At 45.7% G+C, this 26245-nt stretch overlaps 1 pseudogene across 1 annotated transcript; it reads right to left on the bottom strand.

The window, feature by feature from the left end:
* Nucleotides 1-8606: 8606 nt before the first annotated feature.
* Nucleotides 8607-25874, bottom strand: LOC311120037 (zinc-binding protein A33-like; annotated as a pseudogene). Its single transcript has 5 exons — nt 25700-25874; nt 21894-22031; nt 10449-10469; nt 9388-9414; nt 8607-9140 (listed from the first exon to the last, which is right to left on the bottom strand). The product of its transcript is annotated as a zinc-binding protein A33-like (transcript).
* Between the last annotated feature and the right edge of the window lie 371 nt (nt 25875-26245).

Below are 26245 nucleotides of genomic sequence, written 5' to 3'. Positions count from 1 at the left end.
AAGTGACTATGCATAGATAATAAAGAGCGAGTAGCAGCAGTGTAAAAACAACGTAAATAGTCCGGGTGGCCATTTTATTAAATGTTCAGCAGTCTTATGGCTTGGGGGTAGAAGCTGTTAAGGAGCCTTTTGGACCAGCATATACACTGCTGCTACTCTGTTTATCATATATCCTGATGCCTAGTCACCTTACCCCTATATATATCTACCTCTATCACTCCAGTATCCCTGCACGTTGTAAATATGGTATTGGAACTGACCCTGTATATAGTATGCTTACTTACTTTATCATGTTTTTCTTATTTTTATATCTTGTGTGTTTTTGTTCTACATTGTTATTGATTACTGCATTGTTGGGGTTAGCTCTTGCAAGAAAGACATTTCACTGTACTTGTGCATGTCACATTAAAACTGGAAAACTGGAAAACTTGTTCAGAATGGGTCAACACAATAGGCTTACATACTGTATAATAAGGTTACATGAAGACAACATGGAAACCATAGGATGACATTCAGCAGAAATTATACAAGGTGAATTTCCTCTCTGTTAGTATACTATATACATATAACCATAGTGATAAACACATAACAATTCATTCAAACTGTGAGCAACACACACATATGCACACACACACACACACACCCACACGTATGCTCACACAAGCAGGCATACAGCCACACACACACCAACGATTTAGCTCGTCTGTATATGTGTGTGTGTGTTTGCAGACAACACAACAGTAGTAGGCCTGATTACCAACAATGACGAGACAGCCTACAGGGAGGAGGTGAGGGCCCTGGGAGGGTGGTGCCAGGAAAATAACCTCTCACTCAATGTCAACAAAACAAAGGAGCTGATTGCGGACTTCAGGAAAAAGCAAAGGGAGTACCCCCCTATCCACGTCGACTGGACCGCAGTGGAGCAGGTGGAAAGCTTCACATTCCTCGGTGTACACATCACTGACGATCTGAAATGGTCCCTTCACACAGACAGTGTGGTGAAGAAGAAGCAACAGTGCCTCCCCAATTTGGCTTGGCATCTAAAACCCTCACAAACTTCTACAGATGCACAATTGAGAGCGTCCTGTCGGGCTGTATCACCGGCTGGTACGGCAAATGCACCACCCGCAACCGCAGGGCTCTCCAGAGGGTGGTGCGGTCTGCCCCACGCATCACCGGGGCCAAACTACCTGCCCTCCAGGACACCTACAGCACCCGATGTCACAGGAAGGCCAAAAAGATCATCAAGGACAACAACCACCCGAGCCATTGCCTTCTCACCCCGCTATCATCGAGAAGGCGAGGTCAGTACAGCTGCATCAAAGCTGGGACCAAGAGATTGAAAAACAGCTTCTATCTCAAGGCCATCAGACTGTTAAATAGCCATCACTAGGCGGCTTCCATCCGGTTATGTAACCCTGCACCTCAGAGGCTGCTGCCCTATATACACAGGCTTGAAATCACAGGCCACTTTAATAAAGGAACACTATTCACTTTAATAATGTTCACATATTTTTGCTTTACTCATCTCATATGTATATACTGTATTCTATTGTACTGTATTTTAGTCAGTGCCACTCCGACATTGCTCGTCCTAGTATTTATATATTCTTTAATTCCATTATTTTACTTTTAGGTTTGTGTGTATTGTGGGTATTGTGAATTGTTAGATATTACTGCACTGTTGGAGCTAGAAACACAAGCATTTCGTTACACCCGCAATAACATCTGCTAAACATGTGTATGTGACCAATAAAATTTGATTTGATTTGATTTGAAGGGTATAATGCTGCGTTTGTGGGACGGGAGGAGAGTGTTTGGGCTGGAGGAGGGATAACGTGTGTGAAGGGCAGTAAATTGGTGTGTGCCATGGGAAAGGTATGAGAGAGAGAGAGAGAGAGAGAGAGAGAGAGAGAGAGAGAGAGAGAGAGAGAGAGAGAGAGAGAGAGAGAGAGAGAGAGAGAGAGAGAGAGAGAGAGAGAGAGAGAGAGAGAGAGAGAGAGACAGACAGACAGCCAGGGTATGGAGTTAGTTTACAGGGCCCAGGAGTCAATGGACCACAGAAAGATACATATTATATATACAGTACAGTCGTGGTCAAACGTTTTTAGAATGACACAAATACTAATTTTCACAAAGTCTGTTGCCTCAGTTTTGATGATGGCAATTTGCATATACTCCAGAATGTCATGAAGAGTGATCCGATGAATTGCAATTAATTGCAAAGTCCCTCTTTGCCATGAAAATGAACTTAATTCCCAAAAAACATTTCCACTGCATTTCAGCCCTGCCACAAAAGGACCAGCTGCCATCATGTCAGTGATTCTCTCGTTAACACAGGTGAGAGTGTTGACGAGGACAAGGCTGAAGATCACTCTGTCATGCTGATTGAGTTAGAATAACAGACTGTAAGCTTTAAAAGGAGGGTGGTGCTTGAAAACATTGTTCTTCCTCTGTTAACCATGGTTACCTGCAAGGAAACGCGTGTCATCATCATTGTTTTGCACAAAAAGGGCTTCACAGGCAAGGATATTGCTGCTAGTAAGATCACACCTAAATCAACAATTTATCGGATCATCAAGAACTTCAAGGAGAGTGGTTCAATTGTTGTGAAGAAGGCATCAGGGCGCCCAAGAAAGTCCAGCAAGTTGATTCAGCTGCGGGATCGGCGCACCACCAGTGCAGAGCTTGCTCAGGAATGGCAGCAGGCAGGTGTGAGTGCATCTGCACGCACAGTGAGGTGAAGACTTTTGGAGGATGGCCTGTTGTCAAGAAGGGCAGCAAAGAAGCCACTTCACTCCAGGAAAAACATCAGGGACAGACTGATATTCTGCAAAAGGTACAGGGATTGGACTGCTGAGGACTATGGTAAAGTCATTTTCTCTGATGAATCCCCTTTCCGATTGTTTGGGGCATCCGGAAAACACCTTGTCCGGAGAAGACAAGGTGAGCGCTACCATCAGTCCTGTGTCATGCCAACAGTAAAGCATCCTGAGACCATTCATGTGTGGGGTTGCTTCTCAGCCAAGGGAGTGGGCTCACTCACAATTTTGCCTAAGAACACAGCCATGAATAAAGAATGGTACCAACACATCCTCCGAGAGCAACTTCTCCCAACCATCCAAGAACAGTTTGGTGACGACCAATGCCTTTTCCAGCATGATGGAGCACCTTGCCATAAGGCTAAAGTGACAACTAAGTGGCTCGGGAACAAAATATCGACATGTTGGGTCCATGGCCAGGAAACTCCCCAGACCTTAATCCAATTGAGAACTTGTGGTCGATCCTCAAGAGGCAGGTGGACAAACAAAAACCCACAAATTCTGACAAACTCCAAGCATTAATTATGCAAGAATGGGCTGCCATCAGTCAGGATGTGGCCCAGAAGTTAATTGACAGCATGCCAGGGCGGATTGCAGAGGTCTTGAAAAAGAAGGGTCAACACTGCAAATATTGACTCTTTGCATAAACTTCATGTAATTGTCAATAAAAGCATTTGACACTTATGGAATGCTTGTAATTATACTTCAGTATACCATAGTAACATCTGACAAAAATATCTCATAACACTGAAGCAGCGAACTTTGTGAAGACCAATACTTGTGTCATTCTCAAAACTTTGGACCACGACTGTATATGTAGCGAGGGGCTGGAGCTGTGACAGAATTTAGTGAGTTGTTAGGCTAATGAGAACCAGGGCCTTCTGACACTGACATCAAGTTATAGGGCAGTAGACAATGATCATAGGGACATGTCATAGCAAAGTCGGAAGAGGAAGAGAGACATCCCACTCCCAAATCTTTTCTGTTTTAATGGAAGTCAATGAACTAAATGGACCACACCCAGCTGCATTGTTGTCTGTGAGACAGTCACCTCCTTAAAGTAAAGATTCTGCTATTTTGAACGCTATCTTATTTTTTGTGCATCTCTGAGTGATGTTCTATTGATTCCCTGGGTCATTTCATGTTTTTATGTGTATCTGAGTTATTGGCGTTCAAGCAGGCAGAAATTTGTCCGGTATGACGTAGTACTGTGATACAGCCGCTCTCACTACACAGGAAGTTAATAGGAATACGACTTTTATATCGTGAATACATCTACAGTTGAAGTCGGAAGTTTACATACACCTTAGCCAAACACATTTAAACTCTGTTTTTCACAATTCCTGACATTTAATCCTAGTAAATATTCCCTGTCTTAAGTCAGTTAGGATCACCACTTTATTTTAAGAATGTAAAATGTCAGAATAATAGTGGGGAGAATGATTTCTTTCTTTCATCACATTCCCAGTGGGTCAGAAGTTTACATACACTCAATTAGTATTTGGTAGCATTGCCTTTAAATTGTTTAACCTGGGTCAAACATTTCGGGTAGCCTTCCACAAGCTTCCCACAATAAGTTGGGTACATTTTGGCCCATTCCTCCTGACAGCTGGTGTAACTGAGTCAGGTTTGCAGGCCTCCTTACTCGCACACGCTTTTTCAGTTCTGCCCACAAATGTTCTATAGGATTGAGGTCAGGGCTTTGTGATGGCCACTCCATTACCTTGACTTTGTTGTCCTTAAGCCATTTTGCCACAACTTTGTAAGTATGCTTGGGGTCATTGTCCATTTGGAAAACCCATTTGTGACCAAGCTTTAACTTCCTGACTGATGTCTTGAGATGTTGCTTCAATATATCCACATAATTTTCCTTCCTCATGATGCCATCTATTTTGTGAAGTGCACCAGTCCCTCCTGCAGCAAAGCACCCCCACAGCATGATGCTGCCACCCCCGTGCTTCACGGTTGGGATGGTGTTCTTCGGCTTGCAAGCAACCCCCTTTCTCCTCCAAACATAACGATGGTCATTATGGCCAAACAGTTCTATTTTTGTTTCATCAGACCAGAGGACATTTCTCCAAAAGTACGATCTTTGTCCCCATGTGCAGTTGTAAACCGTAGTCTGGCTTTTTTATGGCGGTTTTGGAGCAGTGGCTTCTTCCTTGCTGAGCGGCCTTTCAGGTTATGTCGATATAGGACTCGTTTTACTGTGAATATACATACTTTTGTACCTGTTTCCTCCAGCATCTTCACAATGTCCTTTGCTGTTGTTCTGGGATTGATTTGCACTTTTCGCACCAAAGTACGTTCATCTCTAGGAGACAGAACGCGTCTCCTTCCTGAGCGGTATGATGGCTGCTTGGTCCCATGGTGTTTATACTTGCGTACTATTGTTTGTACAGATGAACGTGGTACCTTCAGGCATTTGGAAATTGCTCCCAAGGATGAACCTGACTTGTGGAGGTCTACAATCTTTTATCTGAGGTCTTGGCTGATTTCTTTTGATTTTCCCATGATGTCAAGCAAAGAGGCACTGAATTTGAAGGTAGGCCTTGAAATACATCCACAGGTACACCTCCAATTGACTCAAATTATGTAAATTAGCCTATCAGATGCTTCTAAAGCCATGACATCATTTTTTGGAATTTTCCAAGCTGTTTATAGGCACAGTCAACTTAGTGTATGTAAACTTTTTACCCCTGGAATTGTGATACAGTGAATTATAAGTGAATAATCTGTCTGTAAACAATTGTTGGAAAAATTACTTGTGTCATGCACAAAGTAGATGTCCTAACCGACTTGCCAAAACTATAGTTTGTTAACAAGAAATTAGTGGAGTGGTTGAAAAACAAGTTTTAATGACTCCAACCTAAGTGTATGTAAACTTCCAACTTCAACTGTATCATACATGTCAGATTTCAAAACTGGCCGATGTCATAACACGGGAGGTTGTCTTCTCTCGAATGAGCCATTGATCTTATTTTTGCGATATTCTTACCTTGAGAAATGTGTAATTTAACAGAGGGTCTAGCACATTTCTACTATTTGTCTTCCTCTTCAGTCCAGGGTGCATGGGGCTGTTGCCAGAGATATTAGAGAAAGGATATAGGAATCCCCATATAGGAGCCATGCAGTTGCTAAACTTATCATCACGCAATCCCTTCTCAAAGTCAGGGTATGAGTTGAGAAACATATTTTCCTTGCAATTACGGAATGTCACGATTCCAACGCCATATAATATTACAGATATCAAGTTAACCTCTTAATTTTCGCCTAAAATGACATACCCAAATCTAACTGCCTGTAGCTCAGGACCTGAAGCAAGGATACGCATATTCACTTTGAAGTTTGTGGAAATGTTAAAATAATTTAGGAGAATATAACACATTAGATCTGGAAAAAAAAAATGACATCATCTTTAAAATGCAAGAGAAAGGCCACAATATAATATTACAGTTTGGCCACTAGATGGCAGCAGTTTGTGTGCAACGTTTCAGATTGATCCAGTGAAGCATTGTAATACTGGACTATTTTGTATCAAGTCTGCCCAAATGTGCCGAAATGGTCAATTGATACATTTTCAAGTACATAACTATAGAGAACATACAAAAATGATATGGTAATACAAAATGTAAGTTTACACACTCCCAGGAATGTCATACACGATGGATCATTAGCTTATACACTAACTTTCCCACATCTAGATGACCAGGCGGGGTGGGTGTGGAGCCAGATACAGCAGGGGTTCAAACTGTGGAACCCAGTTCCTACATTTGAATATAAAAATTGACTTTATCAAACAAATGCTACATTTTCTCTCTGGGACCCTTAGAATGACAAATTACTGAATGTAAGTACATTATTTACCTTCAGAGGTGAATGTTCAAACCAGTTGCCGTGATGTTTTTTGTTGTTTTGCACTCTCCTCAAACAATAGCATGGTATTCTTTGACTGTAATAGCTACTGTAAATTGGACAGTGCAGTTAGATTAACCGGAATTTAAGCTTTCTGCCCATATAAGACATATCCATGTCCTGGAAAGTTTGCTGTCACTTATAACAGTCATGCTAATCACATTAGCGCACGTTAGCTCAACCATCCCGTATACGTGACACCGATCCCGTAGAGGTTAATTATCTCACATTTCTGAAAAGATTTGTAATGTTGTACTTCTTGTTGACAAAATTCATGCTCATGTTGGGTTTTTGAGCTAGCACCCAATTGACTCCCATTCACTCCTTGAAGGAGAGCTCTCCTTATCCCAGAATTGCCCAGAATGCACAGCGTGGCACATTGTCGTAGCATGGGCAACATACACAATGGGTGTTAATGTGATTCCAATAGAGTTTCCCATCTCCTTAAAAGTATATCTGCCGTTGACTCCACTCTGTGAGGCACATCAATCTGCAGGTTGAATATAATTTACATTTACATTTTATATGGTGAGATTGTAGACTCCTAAATTGATAGTGCAATTTCTTTAGGCAATTTTACAGCTAACTAGCTACTTCACATGCTGACATTGTCTTCGGTATTACTGTGTGTAGCTACGTTTGCTAGCTAGCCAGCCAGCCCATAGAGAGAGCATTGCATTGTGGATTTTGTAGTCGACTTGAGCTGCAACAGATTTCCACAACGTTTTTCAACTAATTATTAAGCTAAAAATAAACATTTGTTCACAAAAAATATAGTTATCTTATTTAACACTGTAATTTATAGGAATGAGTGGTTTTGGGTGGATTTTTCTACAATAAATGTTAAATGGTAAATGGCCTGAGTGAACTATCTTCATTTATTATATCCACTATCTTTGGTCATGGCAGATAGGATGTTGTGTTATAGAGGGAAAAGCACATCATCATGTATATCCCAATGATGTGCTGGGAAATACAAACTATTGACCATATTGCTTATACATATTAATTCAATACTGTCTACAGAGCTTTTGGGGTAAGGACCAGGACATCAGATGAGCAATGACACGGATGCTGAGGAACTGACACTAAGTATCTTACCACACATTAGACACAGTCTATAAATACACACACACGGACACACACACACTAGCCCTCCCAGACCCTCTTCAGGACTGTGTCCAGAGTTGATTGATTGGTGATTGATTAATTATGTTGTGTCTTCCTGATTTAGCTCCAGCCTGAATTTGTCATTTATGTTAAGTGACCTGAGTTAGAACAGATCTGATAGGCCCTTTGAGAAAGACCAACATGTCACAGCCAATCAGGAGCGTCTTTTTGAGTAGTTAATTGCTCTACTTCACCAACAATAGCCAATACTTCAGAATGATTTGATTCAGGGAGTTTTACGATTGACAAAGTCATTTATATGTTGACAAGTTTGATTTACATTTTATTTCAAGTTTAAATGAAGCCCATTTAAGTTCATATAGGTTTAATATGACCAGACTGATGTTCAGAATGTCAATACATTAGGCTGACATACTGTATAATAAGGCTACATTAAGACAACATGGAAACCATAGGATGACATTCAGCATAAATGATACAAGGTGTGAATTTCCTCTCTGTAGGTATTCTATAATAAACCTGTGAGTAACACACTTATGCACATGCAGACAAACACGCATGTACGCACACTCACATATGCTCACACACGCACACATATAAACACGCATGTACGCACACTGACATATGTTCGCACACGCACAGGTATACACACACACACACATCCACACACAATTTTGCTAGTCTGACATGCAAACACACATATGTTAACAGTATTTCAATGTTTAATATGAAAGTCAGTCAGTCAGTGATATCTACAGGAGTGATGACCAGTGGGGCTGAGTTTTTACCACCATCATTAAGACCGGGGTAAAAGTATGGATAAAGTTTCTCAGTGAAGGTGTAGCCAGTGAAAGAGTAGATATGAGACCTGGCCTCCACATTGTAGAAGGAGACGTGACCCTCCTCATAATCCACAAACACCCCCACCTTCTGTGGCTTCTCTCTCAGGGAGAGGGGGACAGAGAGAGCCCAGTACTCTCCATTCCTCAGCCACACAGTCCAATATCCATTCCCAGGGCTCAGTGTAATCTTCCCCTTCCTGTTGATAGACTGTGGCCACTCCTAGAGTCCACCCAGTCTTCCCCTTCACCTGCACCTCGTATTAGAATCTCCCTGAGAAGAAACCCTCCTTTCCCAGGACAATGACACAAGTATCAAACCTCTCTGGGTTGTCAGGAAGATGCTGCTGTACGTCTCCATATCTAACTTGTTTCCCGTCTTCAGACAGGATGAGTTTGGGATGTGCTGTATCAGGGTCTAGAGTCACATCCACTGTGGAGAGAAACATACAATTCATTAGAATCATTTTGAAAAACAAACATAAATATGGGGACTACATATTACTGCAGGACTTAATGCACAGTACATTACTGTAGACATATGTAGCCTATATGTTGTTATTGATAACAACATACAGTATATTGCAGATGTGAATGTGTGATATTTCATGTAATAGCGGTACGTGAAGATATTCATGTGAAACTCTAGGTGGGTGGAATGGAGAGTATTACACACTGACCTGCATGTTTTCTGATGATTTCAAGTTCTAGAATATAGAGAAAGAGTTTGTCAGATTTGGGGGATACCAGAAACTATGGTAATATAATGTTACAGTAGTGTATACTGTATGGTGCACTTGGAGAATGATGACAAATCTCCATCTCTAAACTTTATTTATATGGTGAGATTGATATTATTTTATGGACATTCAGAACCAAACACATATGCTAAGTGACAATGTGTAAAAATACATCACTCTTCCATAATACAGTATACCTGCAAACAACAATATGAAGTGATCTAATCTATTTTAAATATAATTCAGTGTCATTAATTTACCTGGACTCCCTTTCATGTTTACAAAATATGTGGGTAAAGGAAACAAATTATAATTCCTGTTAAACTGTGAACATGTTCAAATAAAATAATTAAACAAAATAGCATTCTTGGTGTGAACATAAAATAATTCCAATACAGTGATATTTTACTACATAATTATGACTAATCTTTGTGCTATTTGCATATTTGCACAATGGAAATTGTAAACCCTCAGAACAGGGCTCTCCAACTCTGTTCCTGGAGAGCTACTGTCCTGTAGGTTTTCACTCCAACTCTAGTGAGACTGATTTTAATAATTAGCTGGTTGATAAGTTGAATCAGTTTAGTTAAAACTAAGGTTGGATCGAAAACCTACAGGGTCGCTCTGCAGGAACAGGGTTGGAGAGCCCTGCTTTCAAATATACATGTATGTATTGTATATTGACCATAAGGGTCAAGTAATGCATTGTGTATAGCAGCTACTTACCCAGCTGATCAGTGAGTATCTCTGCAGACAAACATAATAATTAAAGTCAATTAAAGCATTCTTAACAGTGAATAATTCATTAAATTAATTGTTGACAGGGGGATGAGGACAGTGAAAACAATGTGATAAACTATGTCAAATATGTAAGGATTTAAAATCAATGAAACTAGCTGTTGTACTAGCATCCATTTCTGTAACATATTCATGGGTTGGGAATTGTTTGTCTCCAATTGTTGTTTGACATATTGATGCATAAGATGTTGGACACAACTTACTGTTGCCATCTTGAACATTCTCTGCAGACATAAAAAGAGAACAGTTAGCGTGAACATCCTTAATGAACACATCTCACATCCATGGAGAAGACCATTATTAAAATATAAACATATTACACATTGATGCATAGTACCAGGAGTGTTAAACTCATTCCATGGAGGGCCTAGTGTCTGCTGGTTTTACCTTTCAATTAAGACCTAGACAACCAGGTGGGGGGAGTCCTTTACTAATCATTGACCTTAATTCATCAATCAAGTACAAGGGAGGAGTGAAAATACCCACAGACACTTGGCCCTCTGTGGAATGAGTTTGCCACGTGCATAGGACTGTTGAACACTACTAACTCAACTGAAGATTGTGTTCATCTTTAACTGCAGACATAAAAAAGAAACAGACATTAGAGAGATCAGCCTTAATGAACACAAGAACCTCAGTGTTTTCTCTGACAAAGTTCCATTTATGGAGGAGAACTGCATGTTTGACAGTAAGACATTACTTACCTAGCTCTTGACTGTTTAGCTTTGGATGCATCTGGAGGCTTGTAAATAGATAACAGTTAGAGGAAAGGTCCACAAAAGGACCTACTCAAGATGTTTTGCTCTGCTTTGCTCAAGGGTATCTCAACTGATTTTGTCACCCAACTCCTTGTGTATGCCACTCTGTAAACTGCACTGTAAAACATTTACATTCAGTCAAATAAACTCTTTAATCAGTTTTCTATTACCGTAGTCATTGCACAAACTATTCCAGCACCAGATGGTGAAAGCTAATATGACCACAAGGTCATATTAGATCAGACACAAGATCAGACACAATATCCTCGGGTACCCCGTAGTGCCGGAACACATGGGTGAATAGTGCTTCGGCAGTTTGCAGGGCAGTAGGAAGGCCCGGCATGGGGAGCAGACGACAGGCCTTAGAAAACCGGTCCACAACGACCAGTATAGTGGTATTTCCCTGTGAAGGAGGAAGGTCAGTAAGGAAATCCACCGAGAGGTGAGACCATGGTCGTTGTGGAACGGGCAGGGGTAGTAACTTACCCCTAGGCAGATGTCTAGGCGCCTTACACTGGGCGCACACCGAGCAGGAGGAAACATAAACCCTCACATCCCTTGCCAACGTGGGCCACCAGTACTTGGCACTAAGACAGTGCACTGTCCGGCCGATACCAGGGTGTCCAGAGGAGGGTGACGTGTGAGCCCAATAGATCAATCGATCCCAAACCTCGAGCGGAACGTACTTCCGACCCTCCGGGCATTGCGGTGGACTAGGGTCGGTGCGTAACGCCCGCTCGAGCTCAGCATCAACCTCCCACACTACCGGTGCCACCAGACACGACTCCGGCAGTATGGGAGTGGGCTCCACGGACCTCTCCTCCGTGTCATACCGCCGAGACAGCGCATCTGCCTTACCGTTCTGTGACCCAGGGATGTACGTGATCTTAAATGTAAACCGGGTCAAAAACATATTCCATCTTGCCTGGCGAGGGTTCAGCCTCCTCGCTGCCCGGATGTACTCCAGGTTACGGTGGTCCGTCAAAATGAGGAAAGGGTGTTGAGCCCCCTCAAGCCAGTGCCTCCACACATTTAGGGCCTGTACAACGGCTAACAGCTCCCTGTCCCCTACGTCATAGTTTCGCTCCGCCGGACTGAGCTTCTTAGAATAAAAAGCACAGGGGCGGAGTTTAGGTGGCGCGCCTGACCGTTGTGAAAGCACGGCTCCTATACCGGCCTCAGACGCGTCCACCTCTACCTGAAATGGCAAAGAGGGATCCGGATGCGCCAGCACCGTGGCCGAGGTAAACAGGTCCTTCAGCCTCCCAAACGCCCTGTCCGCCTCGGCAGACCACTGCAGACGCACCGGACCCCCCTTCAAAAGAGAAGTGATGGGAGCTGCCACCTGTCCAAAACCCCGGATAAACCTCCGGTAGTAATTCGCAAACCCCAAAAACTGCTGCACCTCCTTCACAGTGGTTGGTGTTTGCCAATTACGCACGGCTGACACCCGGTCTACCTCCATCTTCACCCCTGACGCAGACAACTGATACCCCAAAAAGGAGACCGACTCCTGGAAAAACAGACACTTCTCTGCCTTAACATACAGGTCGTGCTCCACCAGCCTCCGCAACACTCTGCGCACCAGGGCCACATGCTCGACTCGGGTAGGCGAGTACACGAGAATGTCATCTATGTACACAACCACCCCCTGCCCCTGCATGTCCCTGAAGATCTCATCCACGAATGATTGGAAAACTGACGGAGCGTTCATCAACCCGTATGGCATGACAAGATACTCGTAATGGCCCGAGGTGGTACTAAACGCTGTCTTCCATTCATCGCCCTCCCTGATGCGCACCAAGTTGTACGCGCTCCTGAGATCTAATTTAGTGAAGAAACGCACCCCATGCAATGACTCCGTCATGGTCGCAATCAGCGGGAGTGGATAACTGTACTTCACCGTGATCTGATTGAGACCACGGTAATCGATGCACGGGCGTAACCCACCATCCTTTTTCTTCACAAAAAAGAAACTCGAGGACGCAGGGGAAGTGGAAGGCCGTATGTATCCTTGTCTCAGAGATTCGTCTATGTAAGTCTCCATAGCTTTCTTCTCCTCCTGAGACAGAGGATACACATGGCTCCGTGGGAGCGCAGCTCCTGCCTGGAGGTCTATCGCACAATCTCCCTGCCTATGGGGCGGCAACTGCGTCGCCCTCGACTTACTAAACGCAATAGCCAAATCCCCATACTCAGGGGGAACGTGCAATGCGGGCACCTGGTTTGGACTCTCCACCGAGGTAGCCCCTACGGAAACGCCCAAACATCGACCCACACACTGGGCAGACCACTCCATCAGAGCCCTCTCCTGCCATGAAATAGATGGGTTATGGGTACTCAACCAGGGCATGCCCAGCACCACCGGATACGCAGGCGAGTCGATCAGAAATAGCTGAATCATCTCCTGATGACCCCCCTGCGCACACATCCTAAGTGGCGCAGTGACCTCCCTGATCAAGCCCGCACCCAACGGACGGCTATCTAGGGCATGAACGGGGAAAGGGACATCAACAGGGAGACAGGGGATCCCTAAGGCTAAACAAAACTTGCCTGAATCTACCTGCGCGTTATGCTGGGAATGAGGTGCTACCTGTGGGAAACGCACAGGTATACAGAAATGTGCAACAGAGAGCTCTGGGTGAGTGGGGCGCCTACTCACCTGGAAGGACTCCCCAGTGCGGGACCTGTCGTCGTCTCCCCTAGGAGGCCATCCCCAGCACCTAGCCGCGGTGTGTCCTCCCCGACCACAGTTGGTGCAGGAGATGGACCCCCTCGTAAGCCGACCCCTCCTCTCTCTAGCGCCAGCGCCCCCGAGCTCCATGGGGCACGGCTCGGAGGCGCTGGAGGGTGAAATGGACGGACCCCCCTCGGAACGTCCGCGGGTAGCTAGCAGGTTATCCAGCCTGATGGACATGTCGACCAACTGGTCGAACGAGAGGCTGGTGTCCCTACAGGCCAGCTCCCTACGGACGTCCTCGCGTAGACTACATCTGTAGTGATCGCTGAGAGCCCGCTCATTCCACCCTGCATCCGCCGCTAGAGTACGGAATTCTAAGGCGAACTCCTGGACACTCCTCTTCCCCTGCCGGAGGAAGACCAGACGCTCCCCCGCCACTTTCCCCTCCGGGGGATGGTCGAACACCGCCATGAAGCGGCGGGAGAACTCGTCGTAGGTGATGGTGTCCGCGTCGATCCTCCTCCACTCTGCGTTGGCCCATTCCAACGCCTTCCCGGAAAGGCAGGAGATCAGGGCGGACACGCTCTCATGTCCCGAAGGCGCCGGGTGCACGGTGGCCAGGTAAAGCTCCACCTGGAGAAGGAATCCCTGACACCCGGCCGCGGTCCCATCGTAGGCCCTCGGGAGCGAGAGTCGAACTCCTCTGGCTTCCGGAGCGGGAATGGGCTGACTTGCCGATGGTGCGGGCAGAGAGGATGGCGGTGGAGGAGTCCCCCAGCCTCGGATGGTGGTGATCACCTCCTGCAGTGCGGACCCCATCTGCAGGATCTGGTCACTCTGTTCTCGGACCCTGTCCTCCAGCGTCGCCTGGGCTGCTGCGGCTCCTGCTGATTCCATTCTTGAAGGTGTGTGATTTTGTCAGTGATGCTGTAGGTGGGTGTAGTGGTGGAATCAAGCGCAGGACACCGAAGTACAGTCCAAAAGACTTTAGGGAAATTCCACAAGGGAAAATGAACAAACTGGCCCGAAGGCGAAACTCCGCACGTAGGCGGAATAAAAACAAACGGGCGCACTACACAGGTGCGTAAAATGCTCCAACACAGTGGAGAGATAGCTCAACCGAGCGAATAATGTAAACACGTCCAGTAACGCACGACAGACAATAAAGCAATCACACACAACACTGGACAAACACAACGAGTAACTTATAGGACGCTAATTAACCAAAACGATAACAGGTGTCACAACAAACAGACAAAAGCAAACGAACATAGAAACATGCAACGATGGCAGCTAGAATTCCGGAGACAACGAACGCCGAAGCCTGCCCGAACAAGGAAGAGAGGCAGCCTCGGCCGAAACCGTGACAGCAAGGCACAAATAAACTGAGATCTGTGACATGTTTACAACTGCTACCAAATAATAGTATTAAAGGGACATTTCACTCATAAATAATGTTTTGTCAGATGTTTACAGACCTAAAATGTAAACTAATGTCAAAATGAAACCACATCCCATGACATCAGTTGTGTAGATCCAGCAATATGCCTCAATGACAAATTAATGGAAAGATGAGCACCATCTAATGTCCTGGTTTTCCTGGTTTAATTTTGTGCTTATCTTTTCCATTCATTTGGGGTGAAGGCATATAGCTGGATCTACAAAACCAACGTGGTTTCAGTTTGACATTACAATACTTTAGTGTTCTAAACATGTCAACAAACTTACAGTTGAAGTCGGAAGTTTACATACACTTAGGTTGGAGTCATTAAAACTCGTTTTTCAACCACTCCACACATTTCTTGTTAACAAACTATAGTTTTGGCAAGTTGGTTAGGACATCTACTTTGTGTATGACACAAGTAATTTTTCCAACAATTGTTTACAGACAGATTATTTCACTTATAATTCACTGTATCAAAATTCCAGTGGGTCAGAAGTTTACATACACTAAGTTGACTGTGCCTTTAAACAGCTTGGAAAATTCCAGAAAATGATGTCATGGCTTTAGAAGCTTCTGATAGGCTAATTGACATAATTTGAGTCAATTGGAGGTGTACCTGTGGATGTATTTCAAGGCCTACCTTAAAACTCAGTGTCTCTTTGCTTGACATCATGGGAAAATCAAAAGGAATCAGCCAAGACCTCAGAAAAAATGTGTAGACCTCCACAAGTCTGGTTCATCCTTGGGAGCAATTTCCAAACGCCTGAAGGTACCACGTTCATCTGTACAAACAATAGTACGCAAGTATAAACACCTTGGGACCACGCAGCCATCATACAGCTCAGGAAGGAGACGCGTTCTGTCTCCTAGAGATGAACGTACTTTGGTGCGAAAAGTGCAAATCGATCCCAGAACAACAGCAAAGGCCCTTGTGAAGATGCTGGAGGAAACAGGTACAAAAGTATCTAAGCGTTTATTTTCAGCAAACTTAACATGTGTAAATATTTGTATGAACTTAACAAGATTCAACAACTGAGCCATAAACTGAACAAGTTCCACAGACATGTGACTAACATAAATGGAATAATGTGTCCCTGAACAAAGGGGGGGTCAAAATCAAAAGTAACAGTCAGTATCTGGTGTGGCCACCAGCTGCATTAAGTACTGCAGTGCATCTCCTCCTCATGGACTGCAACATATTTGCCAGTTCTTGCTGTGAGATGTTACCCCATTCTTCCACCAAGGCACCTGCAAGTTCCCTGATATTTCTGGGGGGAATGGCCCTAGCCCTCACCCAACGATCCAACAGGTCCCAGACATGCTCAATGGGATTGAGATCCGGGCTCTTCGCTGGCCATGGCAGAACACTGACATTCCTGTCTTGCAGGAAATCACACACAGAATGAGCATTATGGCTGTTGCTGGAGGGTCATGTCAGGATGAGCCTGCAGGAAGGGTACCACATGAGGGAGGATGTCTTCCCTGTAACGCACAGCGTTGAGATTGCCTGCAATGACAACAAGCTCAGTCCGATGATGCTGTGACACACCGCCCCAGACCATGACGGACCCTCCACCTCCAAATCGATCCCGCTCCAGAGTACAGGCCTCGGTGTAACGCTCATTCCTTCGACGATAAACCAAATCCCTGTAGCGCTGTCTTAGGCGTCTCACAGTACAGACATTGCAATTTATTGCCCTGGCCACATCTGCAGTCCTCATGGCTCCTTGTAGCATGCCTAAGGCACGTTCACGCAGATGAGCAGGGACCCCATCTGTCTTCAGTAGAAAAGCCTCTTTAGTGTCCTAAGTTTTCATAACTGTGACCTTAATTGCCTACCGTCTGTAAGCTGTTAATGTCTTAACGACCGTTCCATAGGTGCATGTTCATTAATTGTTTATGGTTCATTGAACAAGCATGGGAAACAGTGTTTAAACCCTTTACAATGAAGATCTTTGAAGTTATTTGGATTTTTACAAATTATCTTTGAAAGACAGGGTCCTGAAAAAGGGACGTTTATTTTTTTGCTGAGTTTATATCCACAGTAAAATGAGTCCTATATCGACATAACCTGAAAGGCCGCTCAGCAAGGAAGAAGCCACTGCTCCAAAACCGCCATAAAAAAGCCAGACTACGGTTTGCAACTGCACATGGGGACAAAGATCGTACTTTTTGGAGAAATGTCCTCTGGTCTGATGAAGCAAAAATAGAACTGTTTGGCCATAATGACCATCGTTATGTTTGGAGGAGAAAGGGGGCAGCTTGCAAGCCGAACAACACCATCCCAACCGTGAAGCATGGGGGTGGCAGCATCATGCTGTGGGGGTGCTTTGCTGCAGGAGGGACTGGTGCACTTCACAAAATAGATGGCATCATGAGGAAGGAAAATTATGTGGATATATTGAAGCAACATCTCAAGACATCAGTCAGGAAGTTAAAGCTTGGTCGCAAATGGGTTTTCCAAATGGACAGTGACCACAAGCATACTTCCAAAGTTGTAGCAAAATGGCTTAAGGACAACAAAGTAAATGTATTGGAGTGGCCATCACAAAGCCCTGACCTCAATCCTATAGAAAATGAGTGGGCAGAACTGAAAAAGCGTGTGCGAGCAAGGAGGCCTACCTACCTGACTCAGTTACACCATCTCTGTCAGGAAGAATGGGCCAAAATTCACCCAACTTATTGTGGGAAGCTTGTGGAAGGCAACCCAAAATGTTTGACCCAAGTTAAACAATTTAAAGGCAATGCCACCAAATACTAATTGAGTGTATGTAAACTTCTGACCCACTGGAATTGTGATACAGTGAAATAATCTGTCTGTAAATAATTGTTGGAAAATTGACTTGTGTCATGCACAAAGTAGATGTCCTAACCGACTTGCCAAAACTATAGTTTGTTAACAAGAAATGTGTGGAGTGGTTGAAAAACTAGTTTTAATGACTCCAACCTAAGTATGTAAACTTCCGACTTCAACTGTATATGTCTCTGGGTCTACGTGTTGGCCGTGGTTAGTGGTGATGTGAGCCTGCTGAGACAGGCAGGAAACAGGAAACACTATAGTCCTCCTGGAGACGGTGACACGCATCCCATAACACACTGCAACGAGGAGAGGAGAAATCATTCCCACTCTGTTCCAGCCTCCAAAACAAGAGAACAGTCCCATCTACAGTATGTAGTCCAAAAGGTGATAACTGCAGTAGGGTTGATTAAATGGAATAGGAAGACCAGTGAGTTGACATTCTGTGTATGACTGTATGGTTTGTATCAGTGTCTGGTTTATGTTCTATACCAGAGGTTCTCAACCTTTTGTGTAATTTGGAATTTATTAGCCATTTCATGCAATCTAGAGCCTTAATTATGTCAAGTAAGGAAGCCATTCAAACTAACACAGTAAATCTAAAAAAGTAAAGCAAAGAGAGGAGTCAGTGAAAGAGGAGTCAATGAAAGAGGGGAGACCAGGGTAGAGGATAAAGAGAAGGCCCACTGAGGGATATGACAGACAGAGAGACACACCCTGCCACAGCACACAGAACATGTGGGATATAAATACCCAGTAATAATGAATGGATAAAACACAGTCTGCCCACACTGGTCTCTGTCTCAGTGACCTCACGAGGAGCCATTCTTATAGTATCCCAAATGGCACCCATTTAGCTAACTAACCCTGCTTTTATAGTTAAGATGCCGAAAAGGTGTTGCGTACCATTTTGCTTGAACAATAGTAGGAGAAAAGACCACCAAATTAAGATTCATCAACTGCCCAAGGACCAGTGTGGTGTCGAGACAACGATGCTGATATGCTGTGATGACAAGAAATCCGCTGACACTGTCCTTGATTATAATGGTTTATTACATCAAAGATTACAGTATCAATTTACAGACTCCTGCAGAAGTCCGGAGAACAACTGACCCAATCTCTAATATGTTATTCTCCCCGTCCTTTGTTCAAAACATGGAATTTATATCCTATGTAACATAAGATGGGTGGTTTTTGATAGACCAATCCCTGGCCTCCACATATCTATAAATATACACACACACACAGACACACACACAAATGTCCTCTATTCCAAGAAGCCTATGTAGTAATGCTTTCCAGATGTTTCAGCAAAGCAGAGTAAAGTTCATCTATCACACCATTTGCAAACGTCAGCAAAATCATAGACTTTCAGATACTACACCAGGTTAGACGAACCTCATGGTTTCAGGCTATACACCATGATGGTAATGGAAAGCTGTGGGCTCCGGCTACTCGCCCTCGATACATTTGTGTGTTCGCTAGCTAACACTTGTTTGTATCTAAATCGCTATGTGTATTGCCGGTGTAAACCTGGAGATTCTACCAAGCAGGTGTAGATATCGCCATAGGCTACTTTGGGACATTTGTTAGGGTTGTCTTCACAGCTGGTCTCCGGCAAGTTGAAAGGACATATAGGCAAGCCAACAAGAATCAACTTTTCTAAATACCTAGACCGTTCAAGGGCAGGCAAAGAAGTTACGAGGCATATCTAAGACCTGTGAATTAGATCAAGATTGACTTCTCTCGCTAGCCAGACAAATAATGTCAGTTAACCGTAAAAAAAGCTAGGGTGTAAATAAACAGTGACGTTAGTATAATGCAAGAGCTTTACTGTCAGTGTTATCAGGTCAGTATAATGCAACAGCTTTACTGGCTTTACTGTCAGTGTTAGCAGGTCAGTGTCACGGTTTCGGCCGAGGCTGCTCCTCCTCCTTGCTCGGGCAGGCTTCGGCGGTCGTCGTCTCCGGAGTACTAGCTGCCACCGTTGGATGTTTTCGATGTTCGTTTGGTTTTGTCTAGTTGTTGTGCACCTGTTCCCTGTTAGTGTGATTATGTACCCTATATATAGTTCCATTTGTTTGTCATGTGTTGTGTGTAATTGTTTTCCTGTCATTTGGTGCAGTGCTGTTGGCTAGACTCTCTTTGTTTTACCGTCGCACTATTGTTCGTGCGCAGTTCGGTTTGGGAGTGTTTTACGCACTGTGGCGTATGTTTCGCCTCCGGGTTGTTTGACCCGTGTTATGATTTTTGGATTTTCTGAGCTCCTGTGTCCTGCTATTGATTCGCACCACATCCGCATCAGAGTTCGTGACAGTCAGTATAATGCAACAGCTTTACTCGCTTTACTGTCAGTGTTAGCAGGTCGGGTAACACATTAGAGTGGCAAAATAAGTATCATGCAAATCATTTGTTGTTGTGACAGCCAAGTATGTTAATAAAGACACGTGACGCCGCTGAAAACGTTTATTGAAATGACAAAAAAGTGTCAGTAGTTTGCTTAGGATGATGCCAAAGTTAGGCTAATTACATGGGAGTAATGGGAGTACCCTACCTCTGTATCCTACTCGGGGGTGTGGTCACGTTAAGCCACGCTTCGCCCTGTGTATCTATACTGTGGTGTTCAATTTGGGACAGCCAATATCAGAGGAGACCTGCGACCTCTAGTGGCAGGAAAGTGGAACAACATCATAACTGTCTCTACAGATACTTGGACTACGTCCCAAATTGCACCCTATTGCCTATATAGTGTACTACTTTTGACCAGACCAGGGCCCATAGTGCACTGTGTAGGGAATAGGGTGCCATTTGTACTATAGAGTGATATACTCTATTGCTGTATAGCTGCTGTGTTTAAATGTTCTGTGGATCTCTGTGTTTAGGGGAAAAGAAAAGAGCATCTTTCACCTTGTTCTTGAAACATATTCATTCCTTTCTACAGAGCTATAGGTTGGGGCCTATAGGTAGCATGGTGCTTGTAACAGCATGGGAGTGGGTTTGATTCCAGGGACCACCCATATGTAAAATGTATGCACTCATGACTTTAAGTCGCTTTAGATAAAAGAGTCTGCTAAATGGCATATATTATATCAGGACATCAGATGAGCATTGACGCAGATGCTTAGGAACTGACACTCAGTAGCTTACCACACATTGGACACAGTCTATAAATATACACACAGAGACACACTAGCCCTCCCAGACCACTCCAGGACTGTGACAAGAGTTGATTGATTGGTGATTGATTGATTATGATATTGTCTCTTCCTGATTTAGCTCCAGCCTGAATTAGTCATTTATGTTATGTTATGTTAGAACAGATCTGATAGGCCCTCTGAGAAAGACCAACGCATGTCACAGCCAATCAGGAGCGGCCTTTTTGAGAAGTTAATTACTCTACTTCACAAACGACAGCCAATACTTCAGAATGATTTGATTCATGGTGTTTTACAGTTGACAAAGTAATTTATACATAATTTATACATTTACATTGTATTTCAAGTTTGAATGAAGCCCATTTAAGTTCATATAGGTTTAATATGACCCGACTGATGTTCAGAATATGTCAATACATTAGGCTGACATACTGTATAATAAGGTTACATGAAGACAACATGGAAACCATAGGATGACATTCAGCAGAAATGATATAAGGTGTGAATTTCCTCTATGTTAGTATACTATAATTAATTCAAACTGTGAGTAACACACTCATGAACATGCACTTTTAGACAAACACACGTACGCACAGTCACATATGCTCGCACACGCACACATATGCACACAAACACACACACACAATTTTGCTAGTCTGACATGCACACACACAAAGTCAGTGACATCTGCAGGAGTGATGGTCAGTGAGGCTGAGCTTTTACCACCATCATTAAGACGGGCCAAAGTATGAATAGAGTTTCTCTGTAAACTTTTCGCCAGTGAAATAATATTTATGAGACCTGGACTCCACACTGTAGAAGGAGACTTGACCCTCCTCATAATCCACAAACACCCCCACCTTCTGGGGCTTCTGGGTTGTCAGGAAGATGCTGCCGTACGTCTCCATATCTAACTTGTTTCCCGTCTTCAGACAGAATGTGTCAGTAGGTGCTGTAGGTGGGTGTGGTGCAGGAATCAGGCGCAGGACGCAGAAACTTAGTCCAAAAGACTTTAGTGAACAATCACTTAGAACACGAGCCAAAAAGCCCGGAGGCGAGAAAATACGCACACAGGCGTAAAACAAAATGCGCACTAACATGTGCGAGAACCCTCCCAAACAGTGGAGGAAAACAACCAAGCACAGACAACCAACAGTAGCGCACAAACACGACAGCAAGTTCAATCACACACAACACCTGACAAACACAACGAGAACTTATAGGACAATAATGAACGCTAAACGAAAACAGGTGTACAACATCAAGACAAAACCAAACGAACATCGAAACATACAACGGTGGCAGCTAGTACTCCGGAGACGACGACCGCCGAAGCCTGCCCGAGCAAGGAAGAGAGGCAGCCTCGGCCGAAACCGTGACAGTACCCCCCCCTTGACGCGCGGCCTCGGGGACGACCAGGAGGACGCGGAGCAGGGCGCGTCGGGTGACTACGGTGGAATTCTGTCAGGAGAGACGGGTCCAAAATGTCTCTCCTCGGCACCCAGCACCGTTCCTCCGGGCCGTACCCCTCCCACTCCACGAGATATTGGAGACCCCCCATCCGACGTCTCGAATCCAAGATGGACCGCACGGTGTACGCCGGTGCCCCCTCGATGTCCAATGGGGGCGGAGGAGTCTCTCTGATCTCATCTTCCTGGAGTGGACCAGCTACCACAGGCCTGAGAAGAGACACATGGAACGAGGGGTTAATACGATAGTCACTAGGCAGTTGTAATCTGTAACACACCTCGTTCAATCTTCTCAGGACTTTAAACGGCCCCACAAACTGCCGACCCAGTTTCCGGCAGGGCAGGCGGAGGGGCAGGTTTCTGGTAGAGAGCCAGACTCAATCACCAGGTGCGTACACCGGCCCCTCACTGCGGTGGAGATCGGCGCTCTCCTTCTGACGACGGATGGCCCACTGCAGGTGGACGTGTGCAGCGTTCCACGTCTCCTCCGAGCGCCGCACCCACTCATCCACCGCAGGAGCCTTGATCTGGCTCTGCTGCCAAGGTGCCAGAACCGGCTGGTAACCTAACACACATTGGAAAGGGGTTAGGTTAGTTGAGGAGTGGCGTAGGGAATTCTGGGCCATTTCTGCCCAGGGAACATACCGTGCCCACTCCTCCGGCCGGCCCTGGCAGTATGATCTAAGAAACCTACCCACATCCTGGTTAACGCGTTCCACCTGCCCATTACTCTCAGGATGGTAACCCGAGGTAAGGCTCACCGAGACCCCCAAACGCTCCATAAAAGCTCTCCAGACTCTGGAGGTGAACTGGGGACCTCGATCAGACACAATATCCTTGGGTACCCCGTAGTGCCGGAAAACGTGGGTGAATAGAGCTTCGGCGGTCTGTAGGGCAGTAGGAAGGCCCGGCATAGGGAGCAAACGACAGGCCTTAGAGAACCGGTCCACAACGACCAGTATAGTATTATTCCCCTGCGAGGGGGGAAGGTCAGTGATGAAGTCCACCGAGAGGTGAGACCATGGTCGTTGTGGAACGGGCAGGGGTTGTAACTTACCCCTAGGCAGATGTCTAGGCGCCTTACACTGGGCGCACACCGAGCAGGAGGAGACATAAACCCTCACATCCCTGGCTAACGTGGGCCACCAGTACTTAGAACTAAGGCAGTGCACTGTCCGGCCAATACCAGGATGTCCAGAGGAGGGTGACGTGTGAGCCCAATATATCAATCGATCCCGAACCTCGAGCGGGACGTACGTCCGACCATCCGGGCATTGAGGAGGACTAGGGTCGGTGCGCAACGCCCGCTCGATTTCAGCATCGACCTCCCACACTACCGGTGCCACCAGACAAGACTCCGGCAGTATGGGAGTGGGCTCCACGGACCTCTCCTCCATGTCATACCGCCGAGACAGTGCGTCTGCCTTACCGTTCTGTGACCCAGGGATGTACGTGATCTTAAATACGAACCGGGCTAAAAACATGTTCCACCGCGCCTGGCGAGGGTTCAGTCTCCTAGCTGCCCGGATGTACTCCAGGTTACGGTGGTCAGTCAAAATGAGAAAAGGGTGTTGAGCCCCCTCAAGCCAATGCCTCCACACCTTTAGGGCCTGTACCACGGCTAACAGCTCCCTGTCCCCTACGTCATAATTTCGCTCCGCCGGACTGAGCTTTTTGGAATAAAAAGCACAGGGGCGGAGTTTAGGTGGCGTGCCGGACCGTTGCGAAAGCACGGCCCCTATACCGGCCTCTGATGCGTCCACCTCTACCTGAAATGGTAAAGCGGGATCCGGATGCGCCAGCACCGGAGCCGAAGTAAACAGGTCCTTCAGTCTCCCAAAAGCCCTGTCCGCCTCGGCTGACCACTGCAAACGCACCGGACCCCCCTTCAAAAGAGACGTTATGGGAGCTGCCACCTGTCCAAAACCCCGGATAAACCTCCGGTAGTAATTTGCAAACCCCAAAAACTGCTGCACCTCTTTAACAGTGGTTGGAGTCTGCCAATTACGCACGGCTGACACCCGGTCAACTTCCATCTTCATCCCTGACGCAGACAACTGATAACCCAAAAAGGAGATCGACTCCTGGAAGAACAGACATTTCTCTGCCTTGACATACAGGTCGTGCTCCAACAGCCTCCTCAACACACGGCGCACCAGGGCCACATGCTCGACTCGGGTAGACGAGTACACAAGAATGTCATCTATGTACACAACCACCCCCTGCCCCTGCATGTCCCTGAAGATCTCATCCACGAATGATTGGAAAACTGAAGGAGCGTTCATCAACCCGTATGGCATGACAAGATACTCGTAATGACCCGAGGTGGTACTAAACGCTGTCTTCCATTCATCGCCCTCTCTAATGCGTACCGAAGTTGTAGGCACTCCTGAGATCTAATTTTGCAAAGAAACGCGCCCCGTGCAATGACTCCGTCATGGTCGCAATCAGAGGAAGTGGATAACTGTACTTCCCCGTGATCTGATTGAGACTACGGTAATCAATGCACGGGCGTAACCCTCCATCCTTCTTCTTCACAAAAAAGAAACTCGAGGACGCAGGGGAAGTGGATGGCCGTATGTATCCTTGTCTCAGAGATTTGTCTATGTAAGTCTCCATAGCTCTCTTCTCCTCTTGAGACAGAGGATACACATGGCTCCGTGGGAGCGCAGCTCCTGCCTGGAGGTCTATCGCACAATCTCCCTGCCTATGAGGAGGTAACTGCGTCGCCCTCGACTTACTGAACACAATAGCCAAATCCTCATACTCGGGGGAAATGTGCAATGCGGGCACCTGGTTTGGACTCTCCACCGAGGTAGCCCCCACGGAAAGACCTTAACATCGCCCCACACACTGGGCAGACCACTCCATGGATGGTCAAACACAGCCCTGAAGCGGCGGGAGAACTCTGAGTAGGTGATAGTGGAGGCGTCTATTCTCCTCCACTCGGCGTTGGCCCATTCCAACGCCTTGCCGGTGAGACAGGAGATGAGGGCGGACACGCTCTCGTGTCCCGAGGGCGCCGGGTGTACGGTGGCCAGGTAGAGCTCCACCTGTAGAAGGAAGCCCTGACACCCGGCAGCGGTCCCATCATATGCCCTCGGGAGCGAGAGCCGAATTCCCCTGAGTTCCGGAGCTTGTATGGGCTGACTGGCCGATGGTGATGCCACGGAAGGTGGAGGGGTGGGTGTCCCTCTGGTCTCCCAGCGTTGAAGCGTGTTGATCACGTCCTGAAGGGCGGTCCCGATACGTAGGATCTGGTCGTTCTGCTCGTGGACCCGCTCCTCCAGAGACTCAGGTGCTGCTGCGGCAACTGCTGATTCCATCTTGGGTGTGTGATTCTGTCAGTAGGTGCTGTAGGTGGGTGTGGTGCAGGAATCAGGCGCAGGACGCAGAAACTTAGTCCAAAAGACTTTAGTGAACAATCACTTAGAACACGAGCCAAAAAGCCCGGAGGCGAGAAAATACGCACACAGGCGTAAAACAAAATGCGCACTAACATGTGCGAGAACCCTCCCAAACAGTGGAGGAAAACAACCAAGCACAGACAACCAACAGTAGCGCACAAACACGACAGCAAGTTCAATCACACACAACACCTGACAAACACAACGAGAACTTATAGGACAATAATGAACGCTAAACGAAAACAGGTGTACAACATCAAGACAAATCCAAACGAACATCGAAACATACA

This window comes from Coregonus lavaretus, assembly GCF_964263955.1.
Source record: "Coregonus lavaretus genome assembly, contig: HAP1_SCAFFOLD_2004, whole genome shotgun sequence".
NCBI classification, from domain to species: domain Eukaryota; kingdom Metazoa; phylum Chordata; class Actinopteri; order Salmoniformes; family Salmonidae; genus Coregonus; species Coregonus lavaretus.
Note: the sequence above shows the minus strand (reverse complement) of the source record. Positions and strands in the feature narration are given on the sequence as shown.